The sequence below is a fragment of the Mytilus californianus genome, unplaced genomic scaffold (assembly GCF_021869535.1).
Source record: "Mytilus californianus isolate M0D057914Y unplaced genomic scaffold, xbMytCali1.0.p SCAF_5, whole genome shotgun sequence".
NCBI classification, from domain to species: domain Eukaryota; kingdom Metazoa; phylum Mollusca; class Bivalvia; order Mytilida; family Mytilidae; genus Mytilus; species Mytilus californianus.
The window spans coordinates 1769984-1782363 of NW_026262701.1; positions in this window are offsets into that span (position 1 = coordinate 1769984).

Sequence of the window (12380 nt, forward strand, 5' to 3'; positions counted from 1 at the left end):
TATTGTTTATATTTCCGTCCAGAATTTTAACATGATTTGGTAGTCAACATTGATTAAATTCTCTTTCAGTATTTTAACATGAAGAGGTAGTCAGCATTGATTAAATTCTCTTCCAGTATTTACTATGAAGAGGTAACCATCATCGATTAAATTCCTTTCCAGTAATTTAATATGAAGACGAAGCCAACATTGATTAAATTCCATTGCAGCATTTTAACATGAGGAGATAGCCAACATTGATTAAATTCCCTTCCAGTAATTAACATGAGGAGGTAGCCAAGATTAAGACGTGCAAAAAAAGTTGTTTCAGGTTCAGTAAATATTCAATACTTTCCCTTTCACCTCAATAAGTAGCAGAACAAAAGAGAGATAAACTCACAATAAATCATTATATCACATGAAAAGACTCTTATTCAATTATATCCGTTTACTTAAAACCAAAATACAAATAAGTTACAATACAAATAACGTTATCTTCTAGTTTATTCCGTTTTCTTTTCTGTTTATAACGCAACCATGTCTTTTAAGCTCAAATTTAAGTACATATATGTTTGTGTCCACATTGTTATACGACCCATGAGCAAAACAGTGGTTACATTTATAACCTTAACACAATATATTTTACATTTATACTTTGAATTACCTTGTCTACTAAAGAAAAAAAAATAATTTCATTAAGCAGCAAATCATCTGAAACCATCCAAAGTTGGAAATAATTGTAATTTGACATATAAATCATGTTGTGTTTTGTACCTCCTAAATTTGGGGTGAACATGGGATGATTTCCACTTCCCTCCCCTTACTAATTTTTTTTCAGTTAAACATAAATTATCCCTTGTAAATATAAAAAAAGAAAATGTGGTTTGAATGCCAATGAGACACCTCACCACAAGAGACCAACATGACACATATCTTTTGCCCCTCTTACAAATCTTCCTCCTAGTACAAAAATACGCAAATATTGAGTAAAACATAAATATCAACTATAGGTCACCGTACGGCCTTCAGTAATGAACAAAGCCCAAACGCAATTTCAGCTTTTAAAGGCCCCAAAATGACAAATGTAAAACAATTCAAACGAAAAAACTAACCGCCTAATTTATGAACAAAAAAATGAACGAAAAACAGATATGTAACACATCAACAAACGACAACCTATTAATTACAGGCTACTGACATCGGACATGCACATACATACAGAATATGGTGGGGCTAATTATATTATCGGGATCCCAACCCTCCCCTAACCTGGGACAGTGGTGTTACAGTACAACATAAGAATGAACTATAAAAATCAGCTGAAAAAGGCTTAACTCATCAGATGTAGATACAACTGGTTGTTTGAATAGTTAAATTCTCTGTTTCTAAATACACAGCGCACAATTATGAAAAGATGATATCGAAAGTATATAGAGGTGAAATATGAAAATATAGATAGCACAAAATGCAATACCAAAGAAGCAAGATATAAGAAATACATATATCATGTGACAAATTGTTTTCCAAGTAATTGAACAAGTTAGAAGACTTTACTACATTATCAGTAAACCTACTTTGAGTAATTTAAAAAATGAGTTGTGAATACAATTGTTTTAAACCAAACGTATTCCTAGTTCTATTCTAAAATACAATTACACTCAACTGTTGTTATAATGTAAACAACGAAAATCATTTCAGCGTATGACAGTGTTTAGATATCTTAAATGTTACTAAAGTTGACCTTGGATAGACTCAAACATCACGAGCGAACAGTCAAACACAATCAATAATAATAATACGTGGATTAACGAAAAGTCAAAGGATTTGTTGAAAAGTCAAACAACTTTGGAAGTTGAACGATTTCAAATAAGTTAAAGAAAGATTTCAACTTTGACTATCCCAGATAAACATTTCAGAACCACAACATATACAAAATGATATGTAGATTAACTATCCGTCTGCGACCTGTCAATACATATCTACTGGAGCATCATAACTAGTACAACTACACGTATATACAAGAATGGAACCGAATTTATTGACACATCCCCTGTTTTGGTGGGGTTCGACAATGACAATGACAATGACACATAAATCAACAAAGCACTTATAGAAGTTACTGACATAACAGCTCTAGACCTCAATTAAACTGATTGATATATGTCATTTAAGGATTCGTTATTTGCTTCATCAATCGTGGGAGACGTCCTTACATTGTTAGCATTTAACTAGCACATGTCTTGTTATATGTTTCTAAATATACTTTTTTATAAGTATATCACAGACGACACAAAGGTGAACAACCAGATAAAATTTCTAAACAATTTTATGATACCTATCAATTAACAATGTACATTTCATTAGGAACTATCATTTGCTTTTTTTTCATTCTCCTATTACATGTACCTTCTGTTATGTGTTCTTTTTCTCTCTACATATAAATACTTTATTGTAACACAGTCAACCATGTTTGTCAAAGTTTCATATAATTACTCACCAAAACGTTATTCTAAAAATAAATTAAGGACTGAAAGTAAATTAACATAATATTTATGTTACATGAATTTAAGGCGCAATTACTACATAAGTAAGCCGCCTTCCAAAACCAATAACAACAACAACAACATATGTCTCGACCATAGATAAAGAGTATTTAAACTCTTAAAGTTTAGAAAAATAATATATGATTTTTGTATGGAGTAACAACAAAACGGAAAAGGTTAAATGTTCTGTACTTAGTCATGACAAATTAAATGGGGGATTATAAATGATTAATTCAGAAACATACTTAGAAACAGTAAAAAAAAGGTTGGATTAAAAGATTGAATGCAGACAAATTTTTAAACTAGACTGTAATACCAAAATGTTATTTAAACAAATTTGGAAACAATCTACTTATATTGGAAATGAATCTGGATAGTGTATATTTAATACCAGATACATAGAAAAATTATCAGGGTTTTATCTGATATAATCAGAGTGTGAATTAAGAATAAAAATAATAATAAAAATAATAAATACCCAATTAACTGCAGACTAATCCAAGTTATTTGGGGAATTCAGTGAATAAAATTTCAGAAAAAAACAATATTATTCCAAAACTGCATAGATAGCAATATAATATACATAAATGATATCATTGATGGATTTTGAAATATAACAGAATTTTATTAGATAAAAGATAAATAAAAAGACAAATTGAATTACTGAATTTCTATAATAACAAAAGCTATACCAAAAGAATGGGCTAAGATATTAGCTGAAAACTGTTCAAAAACACCTAATGTACCATCAGATAATTATTTGTATATTTTTGACAAAGATAACTTCAGACAAAATATTAAAAAATTAGATACAAGAATTTAGAACAAATAATATTAATATGTTTTCTGTTTTTAAAACCGAGCTTAAAAATGGGATCATTGTACAAACAAATATTTTAACCATGATAGAAAAGATAAATTAGAAAACAATATTTAGGTGTATTTGAATTGTATGAACCGTTAACATGGTTAGTAATGTTATCTTTGTGTATTAATTATAATATAATCTAACTTTGTTTTTTTATTAATGATGCATGTTTGATTGACATCGCAATATTCATATCAACTGATACTATGTATAATCATTACAAAAACACAGCACAATTGTTTTTCGAATACCGTATGAATATCAATCTTTCAAATTATAAATGTCTTACCTGAATAATTATGCAGATAAAGCTAATATACAATCTAATCAAACATGTATTAAAACACCGCTATCCGAAAACACATGGAAACTGGTAAAAGGTTATAATCCATTTCAATCTAGAATGAACTATGAATTTCCTATAATAACGACAGATGATGTAAATACTTTATTATAATGTAATATCATTATTTATCTATTGATGTTATATTAATATTTTTTTAAACGACTTACAATATACAGTCCATCTACCTGAAGAATCCCTGAAACAGGGACCTTTACTGAGATAGCTATGCCAGTGGAGTAATTGTTAACAGCTTGTGCAATACTGATGTTGAATAAAAAAAAAACCCACAATACTTTGTCCATGGAAAATGGACTATACCAACAAATAATACATATGTGAAATGTACCAAAAATACAGAATTCAAACCAAAAACGATAAGACATAACACACTATCCAACCAAAACCACAACAGAGACATCATAAATAAACTCACGAACGTTATTTGCACCAATACTGAGACACATCGTACAGCAATGCGAATTCACCACAAACAGTCATAATTATTTGGTAATAAATCACGTTTTGGTACTTAGAATACAGACAAACCAGATATTTAACCACAATCTAAGACTTGGTAAAAATGTCATTAGTAAGTTTACACACAGACACATCGTATAGATCAACCAATTCGTGATGGTGCCCATAAAATTTACGGAGTGCCATTTAATCTTTCCTCCTTATAACTCTGTTGGAGCAGTTTCTGCGTAAGGAGCACACTCCTGTATCAGACGTTCGTATATTGTAAGCATAAACGAGAATAACGTATCAATTACGATATGTAAACACCAAACGACGGAGCAGAGGGTATGTTACTGCTGACATATTGGAAATTTCTAATTGGGAGGTTGAAATCATGCCGTTTGTCATAAATTTTAGTGTGAAGTCTTCCATCTGTATCAGTACTGAGGAAAAGATCAAGGTATGAAGCAGTCCCTCTAGTATCAGTAGTATCCTTAATTTCAAAATACTGGGATATATGAGATGAGACTGAAATATGGGTTATACAGCGATCAGTCATCATCAATATATCTGAAAGTAAAATTAAAGAATTTAGTATGGTATTTTTTCTTTTTTATCTTTTGGAAGGTTCTAAATGAATTCTGGTTCATATGAGTACAAAAACAAGTCGTTCAGAGGGGGTACACAATAAATAAGTACCACTTGGAGTACCAACTGTCTGTTAAAATATTAACCCTCCAAACTCAAAAAATATATTGTTGAATAAAAAGTCCAGCACTTTGATGATATAATCTTTAGTGTATTTTCTGTTCGAATCAGTGTGGTTATTCACAAAATAAGAATTATTACAACCCCAAACAAGAAATTTATATCGACGATTCCTATTTTTATTTAAAAAGCTCTGTTTTTTTTTAGATTAAGCATTGGGTAATATAATAGTAGTGTGAAGCGTAGAAAAATCAAAGGTCTTAATGTTGCTGCTAAATTGCAGAGATTGTGATCTATGATTTAGCAGAAAGAAGTTAAATAACAAAAATACCGAACTCCGATGAAAATTTAAAACAGAAAGTCCCTAAGGAAATGGCAAAATCAAAAGATCAAACATATCAATAGAAAGGATAACAACTTTCATATTCCTGACTTGCATCAGGCATTTTCGTATGTAGAAAATGGTGAATTTATCTGGTTTAATAACTAGCTAAACCGCTTACTTGTATGACAGTCGCATGGTATTCCATTATTTAGAACACGACGTGTGAACAAAAGGAGAGACATAATGAGAACATGTCAAAAATAGCAGTAGATTTTTAGAGTTTTCGAAAATCCACATTTGAGTAACACCACTGGTTGAATATATCTTATCACAATATTTTTAAGACCATCTTTTACCGTTAAAAGATAGTAGTCAGTACTTTAAAAAGATGCTAAGTCGAACATCTTGATGATTCAGCTATAAAACGGTCTTTGTACGGAGTTTTGTGAAGTTGTGGTATCCAGTATAATGAAGGTAGATTTTTTCGTTATCTTTGATCTTGATACAAAAAGAAAGAAGGATAGTTTTATTACTTTGTAAAAGAATTATCCTTTGTGAATGATGTTAAGGAATATGTAAAAATACCACGTGTGCTGTTGATTCCAAGCTTGTTTCTACATAGAACATGTTGTGGAGAGTTGTTGTAGGTATGACATAGCCTAGGAATAAATGTACTATTGTTTTTCTCAAATCTCAATAAAACATTTTCCGCGCACATATTAAGTGTATATTTACATCTGGTGTGGTACAACGGGTACTTGCATGATTGATACATAATAAACACCGTATTAAAGATAAAGTAAGAGTGTGTAAGCGTATACGCAGTATTATGTACACGGTGGGTAAGGTTGTCATGCACGAGAACGTTCTGTGCTGGTGATTCGGTCCTGACTGGTGATGGTTTTGTTCACATTGTATCAGAACGGCAAAACAAAAAGTGTTCTGGAGCTTATTTGTTTCTGGTACGTCTATAGTACCATGCCAGGTATATTGCAACGACTTTTCATTGCAAAAGTCATGCAAATTTGCCAAACGAAATTGTCCTGATGACGTACTGGTGATTAGAAAAACGGTACTGCTTCTGTGCACCTATGGCCTGATTATGTGCCTTTACATTTAAGTTAAAAGTGGCAAGTATACAAGATCATTGATACAGAACATTTGTGTTATTGATAGAAAATATATTTTTTGTTGGAAATTTCATATGATCAAAGTTTAGTCTATTTTGTTTTAATTTGATTTATGTTTTAGAGGAGGGGCAAGATCTTTTCTGTTGAGGTTTTTTAGGCATTTTCAGACTTTTGTTAACTTTGTTTTTGAAAATATATATGCTGTGAACTGTTATTGTTTAATTAGCTGTTATCAGTTTTCTTATAATTGACATTCATTCCATTTTGAACTGTTATTATGAAATTCTTTTAATTTTACTGTTATCTGTTTTGACAAACCCAAAACTTGTTTACCTGTTAATGGAACCCTTCTTTCTCCCCATTAGGACTAAGAGAATATGCATACGATTTGCGGGATTACTATCCTTTAGCATGACCATCAACATAACTATATAAAAAAGATTATGTGATATGCTTGCCAATTAACATATTTCAATCAGAAACAAAATGAAGTAGGTGTTGTCAACTATACTCCACTGTAAAACCTCCAACAATGACCCGAAAAATCAAAATGTAAAATGTTTTGCATAAAAATGGAGAGCATAGTAATAGAATAAAGGACTTTTTTACTAAGTTTATCACGACAGACTATCAGGTGAGCCTGTAAGTGAACACTTCTTAGATGAGTTAAGATAATAAATTCAAGAATTTGAAGAACCATGTGTTCTCAGCAGCTGAAATCAGATTTCTTAGTAAAAATTTAGTATTTATTAAAAGGATGACAATAATATTGTGGATTTGTTTTTATGGAAAAAGGGGAGGTCACGGTGAAATTTGATGCAGATGATTAAGAACGATGTTATTACTGCAGATGATAATTTTACTCTGAAAATATTTTCCAAGAGAGACAGGGGAGTTTCCGTTATACAAGTTGTACTTAAAAAGAAAAATGTATTTCTCTGTTTTAAAACATCATTTGTTGTTATGCATTTTTAAGAACCAAAAGTAAAGTCTGTTGTCAAGGATTTTTGAAAAAGAATTAAGGAGGAGTTAGTGAACGGAAAAAAGGAAGGTGACTGTAGTTACGACATAAGGAACATATACGATATCATCTGTGAAACGGTTATTCCATAACGGTCAACAAACTTGTGTTGGCGTTCATAAAATTTACGAAGGGATGATTTCAACTTCACCATTTGGAACTCTTGGTGTAATAGCTTCCTTGTGAGCAGCAACCATATATAAAGGAAATCAGGATGGTAAATACAAGCCCGGGTATATCGTATCGATTAGGAGATATATACTCAGTATTTAGGCGCTACTGGAATATTGCTACAAAGAACAGGAAAGTTCCCAATTGGGAAGCTGAAATCATCTCTTTTGTCGTAAAAATTTTTTTTCAACCGACCCTCCTTGTCAATATCTAGATGTGAGTCAAGATATGAGGCAGACTTAATTGTATATGTTGTATCCTTTATCTCTCGTTTGCTAGGATAGATGCGTTCAAAATAGTCCAATACATCAAATTTTGAATTATTTAGTTAGAGAACATCATCTATATAGCGGAAAGTAAAGTGACCTTCCATTCTCAATTTTATTAAAGGATATAGATAAATTCTTTTCTTTCTACCCAAGATGATCCTGTATGAAGTCTGCCTCATAAGAAAAAAGGAACAAGTCGGCAAGAGGAGGAACACAATTGGTTTCCCTGGGAATGCCGATAGTTTGTTGAAAACACGTCTTCCAAACGTAACAAATATGTTGTCAATCAAGAAATCAAGCATGTTGATGATTTCAGTTTTAGAGAAATTTGTGTCTGAATCAGAATTATATTTTACAAGGTGAGATTGATCATGCAAAGAGTGTGACTTATATTACGAATGCCTAAAATATCAGCTTCCCATGTATGAAATGAAGACTTGTATTTACGTTGGCCATCCATTATTTTTACACATAGCAATACAATTTGTCTTTTTGTTTGGAATAGGGAATACTTGTGTAAAGTCAAATGGTTTATTACTGTTGTTCAATGAAATAGTCGTAGAATAAATGTACTCTAAAAGATCTTTTGTATTTGTTAGTATCCACATCTGATTCCCACCAACTCTAGAATAGAAGCCCGACTTTGATTACTGATAAAATTGATGTTATTACTTTAGAAAGAGGTTTCATAGAGCACTTAGAAGACGCAGCTAATATACTGTTGTTTTTTAAGGACACCTATGTAGTTTAGGTATCCAATATAGTGATGTAAGAGAAAGTTCTTCATCTTTATTTGACATTTCCAAATGAACATAGAACAGACCTATGATTATTCAGGATTTCCTCTTTAGTTACTGTTGTCGAGGTAGACGTTGAGTTTCCAAGTGAATTGTCAATACCGATTTCATTTATCAAGCAGTTTATGTAATACGATTTGCACACAAAATTATGTTGTTTGGGACTTTATCTAGAGGGACAACAAATTGTCATAGAGGTAGGACAAGTGTTTTGCAACATTTAGATCTTTAGATATTGACATAGAATGGATATTGATATACTTATTCAGTTTTTTTTCGAATTCTGATTTGTATCAATGACCTCACAGCCTTAATCAATTCGGAAAGAGTATCTACGTCTTCTTTCTCGCGTTTAACCTATTGCCTGGCATAATCCTCGACTGAATCCATCAGTATTTTGAAGTTGTGTTTCTGATTGATGGATTACATGCTTACGATATTTCGAATCTTTGAATAACTCATTTCGCAGGGGAGTGTTTTTGACAATGTTGAGGTCTCCAGTATTAACGTGGCCAGCTGGAGTATATGTGAATTGGGAAGTAGCACAGGTGGAATCATGAGCTTTAGACTTAAAGTTTTAAATATTGAGATCCTGCAAAACGTGTTTGTAATTAATTTTGTTAGTTGCAATTGGTTTGGTATCAGAAATGATTGGTACAGACTGATCTTCAAAAAAGGGAGGTATTTTCAATTGAACTATTTTATGATGAAGGGTATTGCCAAAGTTGACGCCATTGAGACCTTTGTTGGCAAAGGAAAGTTTAAGAAAGTATCTTTCCTCTTTGTCATTTTTTCCAATGGAAACAGGCTTATACGTTCAGGTATTTCACATCCAATCTTTTATGGTAATATTCCTAACAAAGCACAAAAATGTCAATATTCACCTCAAAAGCTAACAAAACCTTTAAACAGACTTATTAAGAAAGGATATAGTTACGATACTGTTGTCAGGTCCTTAAAGATTGCATATTTTGGCTTTAATATTGATTCACTTATATATATATCACGATATTCACTGATATCGGATATGTCCCTTACGTCGTAACTACAATCCCCTTCCCTTTCATGAATGTGACCTACCGAATTAGACTACTAAGTATTTACCGGATTTGTTATAACATGAGCAACACGAGGGGTGCCACATGTGGAGCAGGATCTGCTTACCCTTCCGGAGCACCTGAGATCACCCCTAGTTTTTGGTGGGGTTCGTGTTGCTTATTCTTTAGTTTTCTATGTTGTGTCATGTGTACTGTTGTTTGTCTGTTTGTCTTTTTCCATTTTAGCCATTGCGTTGTCAGTTTATTTTCGATTTATGAGTTTGACTGTCCCTATGTCATCTTTCGTCCCTCTTTTACAGGGTCTTTGCATCGGAATTAAACACATTTATTTAAAAACCAGTTGTTGGCATGACACGGGTTATGTTCTTCTCATATATTTTATGATGATATAATACTTAACCCCTAACAGGAGGGATTGTGCCTGATATTTATATGATGAAGAAATAATTTTTCAATCAGTTTAATTGAGGTCTGGAGCTGGCATGTTAGTAACTGCTAGTAGTCTGTTGTTATTTATATATTAATGTCATTTTGTTTATTTTCTTTTATTACCTCTTCTGACATAGGACTCGGACTTCTCATGAACTGAATTTTACTGTGCGTATTGTTATGCGTTTACTTTTCTACATTGGCTAGAGGTATAAGGGGTTGAGATCTCAAAAATTATGTTTAACTCCGCCGCATTTTTGCGCCTGTCCCAAGTCAGGAGCCTTTGGCCTTTGTTAGTCTTGTATGATTTTCAATTTTAGTTTCTTGTGTATAATTCGGATTTTAGTATGGCGTCCATTATCATTGTACTAGTATAGATCTTTGTTTAGGGGCCAACTGAAGGACGCCTCCGGGTGCGGGAGTTTCTCGCTGCATTGAAGACCTATTGGTGACCTTCTGCTGTTGTCTTATCTATGGTCGGGTTGTTGTCTCTTTGACACATTCCTCATTTCCATTCTCAATTTTATTGAAAAGTGTGACTTACAGTATTCGAAATGATAGCTGTAAGTTTGTATTGGTTTGAATGAGTGTTTGTAACAGTAGTTTCCAAACATAAATTGAACACAGAATGAAGTTTTGAAAGGTGTAATGAATAAAGGTACGTTCAAATGTGATGAATGCATCAGGCTTTTGTTAAAATGGCAGCAAGTCATTAATAGAGACATCATGGAGAGTTGGTGATATATAATAACGATTACCATGACTGCGTCTACGCCGAGCAGTAGAAAATATTTATCACATTCGCCGAACTACATTAAGGACTAGATAGAATATCTATACTATCAATTTTGTCATTGCAACCATATAGTGTCGCAGTTCCTAAATGGTTGATGCCAGTAGTCCTCTAATTGTCTACGGAGAGGTGTTGCACGATGAGGATTGTTAGTTCTGTGGTATATGTTTTCGATAATGCGAACTTCCATATAAACACTTAAATGATCAGGCTGAATAAAATGCTGGTAAACAATGTTGCTTGAATTCTTGTTGATGTTTAATCTATGGCTGCACATACGTTTGTTTAGCCTTCTTTTCGTTTCACCGACGTATACCAATCTACATTCTAATCCATAGACGACATTTATAGATTTACTATTCAGTAACTTCTGGTAAAATAAGACTTATAAGTTAAATTGCTAGTGAATTAAGCATCTGTAGGCATAAAATTCAAAATGTCTTTAAGAAAAATGGCTGTGTACTTGTATTATTGCTATTGGTACTAGTATGATGATCTTAATGTGTCATGTTTGGGATATTTTTCATGTCTTGTGATGAGGGGACACCTAATTTCCGGGTAAAAAAAGAAAACAACGTGTAAAATAATTTCATGTGGCGTAGCGATTTTCTTGATTTACCTTCATCAAGAACGATCAAAGTCGAATATTTGAAAGCCGAGGATGAATAAGAACCGAAGCAGTTGAAAAGCCGTATGACAACACAAAAACCCTAAAAAATAGCCAAATCCATCTTTGCCTGGGGAAGTTGAAATCCAAGTTTCTTTTTAATTTATTATTATAAACGGACAATTTTTGAAAGGTTCGTTATAAATTATTTCAGAACAAAAGGGTTTACTACTGAGCCGATGATACCCTCGGGGATTGTTGGTCAATCTTCAGTTGAATATTCACTGTCATCTTGGGATAACATTTCAGTCATCAGCTTCATGGAACACGCATATTGATATTTTTCATAAAAAAGCATGCTCTTGTCTATCTGTGGTTCGTCAAGTTAAACATTTATTAGATAGGAGTTCACTTATACGTATTTATTATGCTTGTATTACACCTATATTAGAGTATGGTGATGTTGTTTGGGGCAATTGCTCCCAGCATGAGTCTGAGCTTCTTGAAAATATTCAGATAGAAGCTGCTAGAATTATTACAGGATTACGACGTAACTCCTCCAGACAAAAATTTTATTGAATTAGGTTTAGAAACTCTGAAGAATAGACGTAATAAACATAAGCTTATACTATTCTATAAAATATTAAATGGGATGACACCTGCATACTTATATGACTTAGTCCAGCCATATCATCCCAGACTTTGAGGAATGAAAATAACACTTTTCACCCGCCTCTTGCTAGAACTAGCTCTTATTTTAATAGTTGCATTCCTTCCACTATAAGACTTTGGAATAGTCTTCCTTTGAGTTAACAAAAATCCCCAAGTTTGGGTATATTTAGAAGTGGACTGGACAAGTTTTATAGGACTGATGATA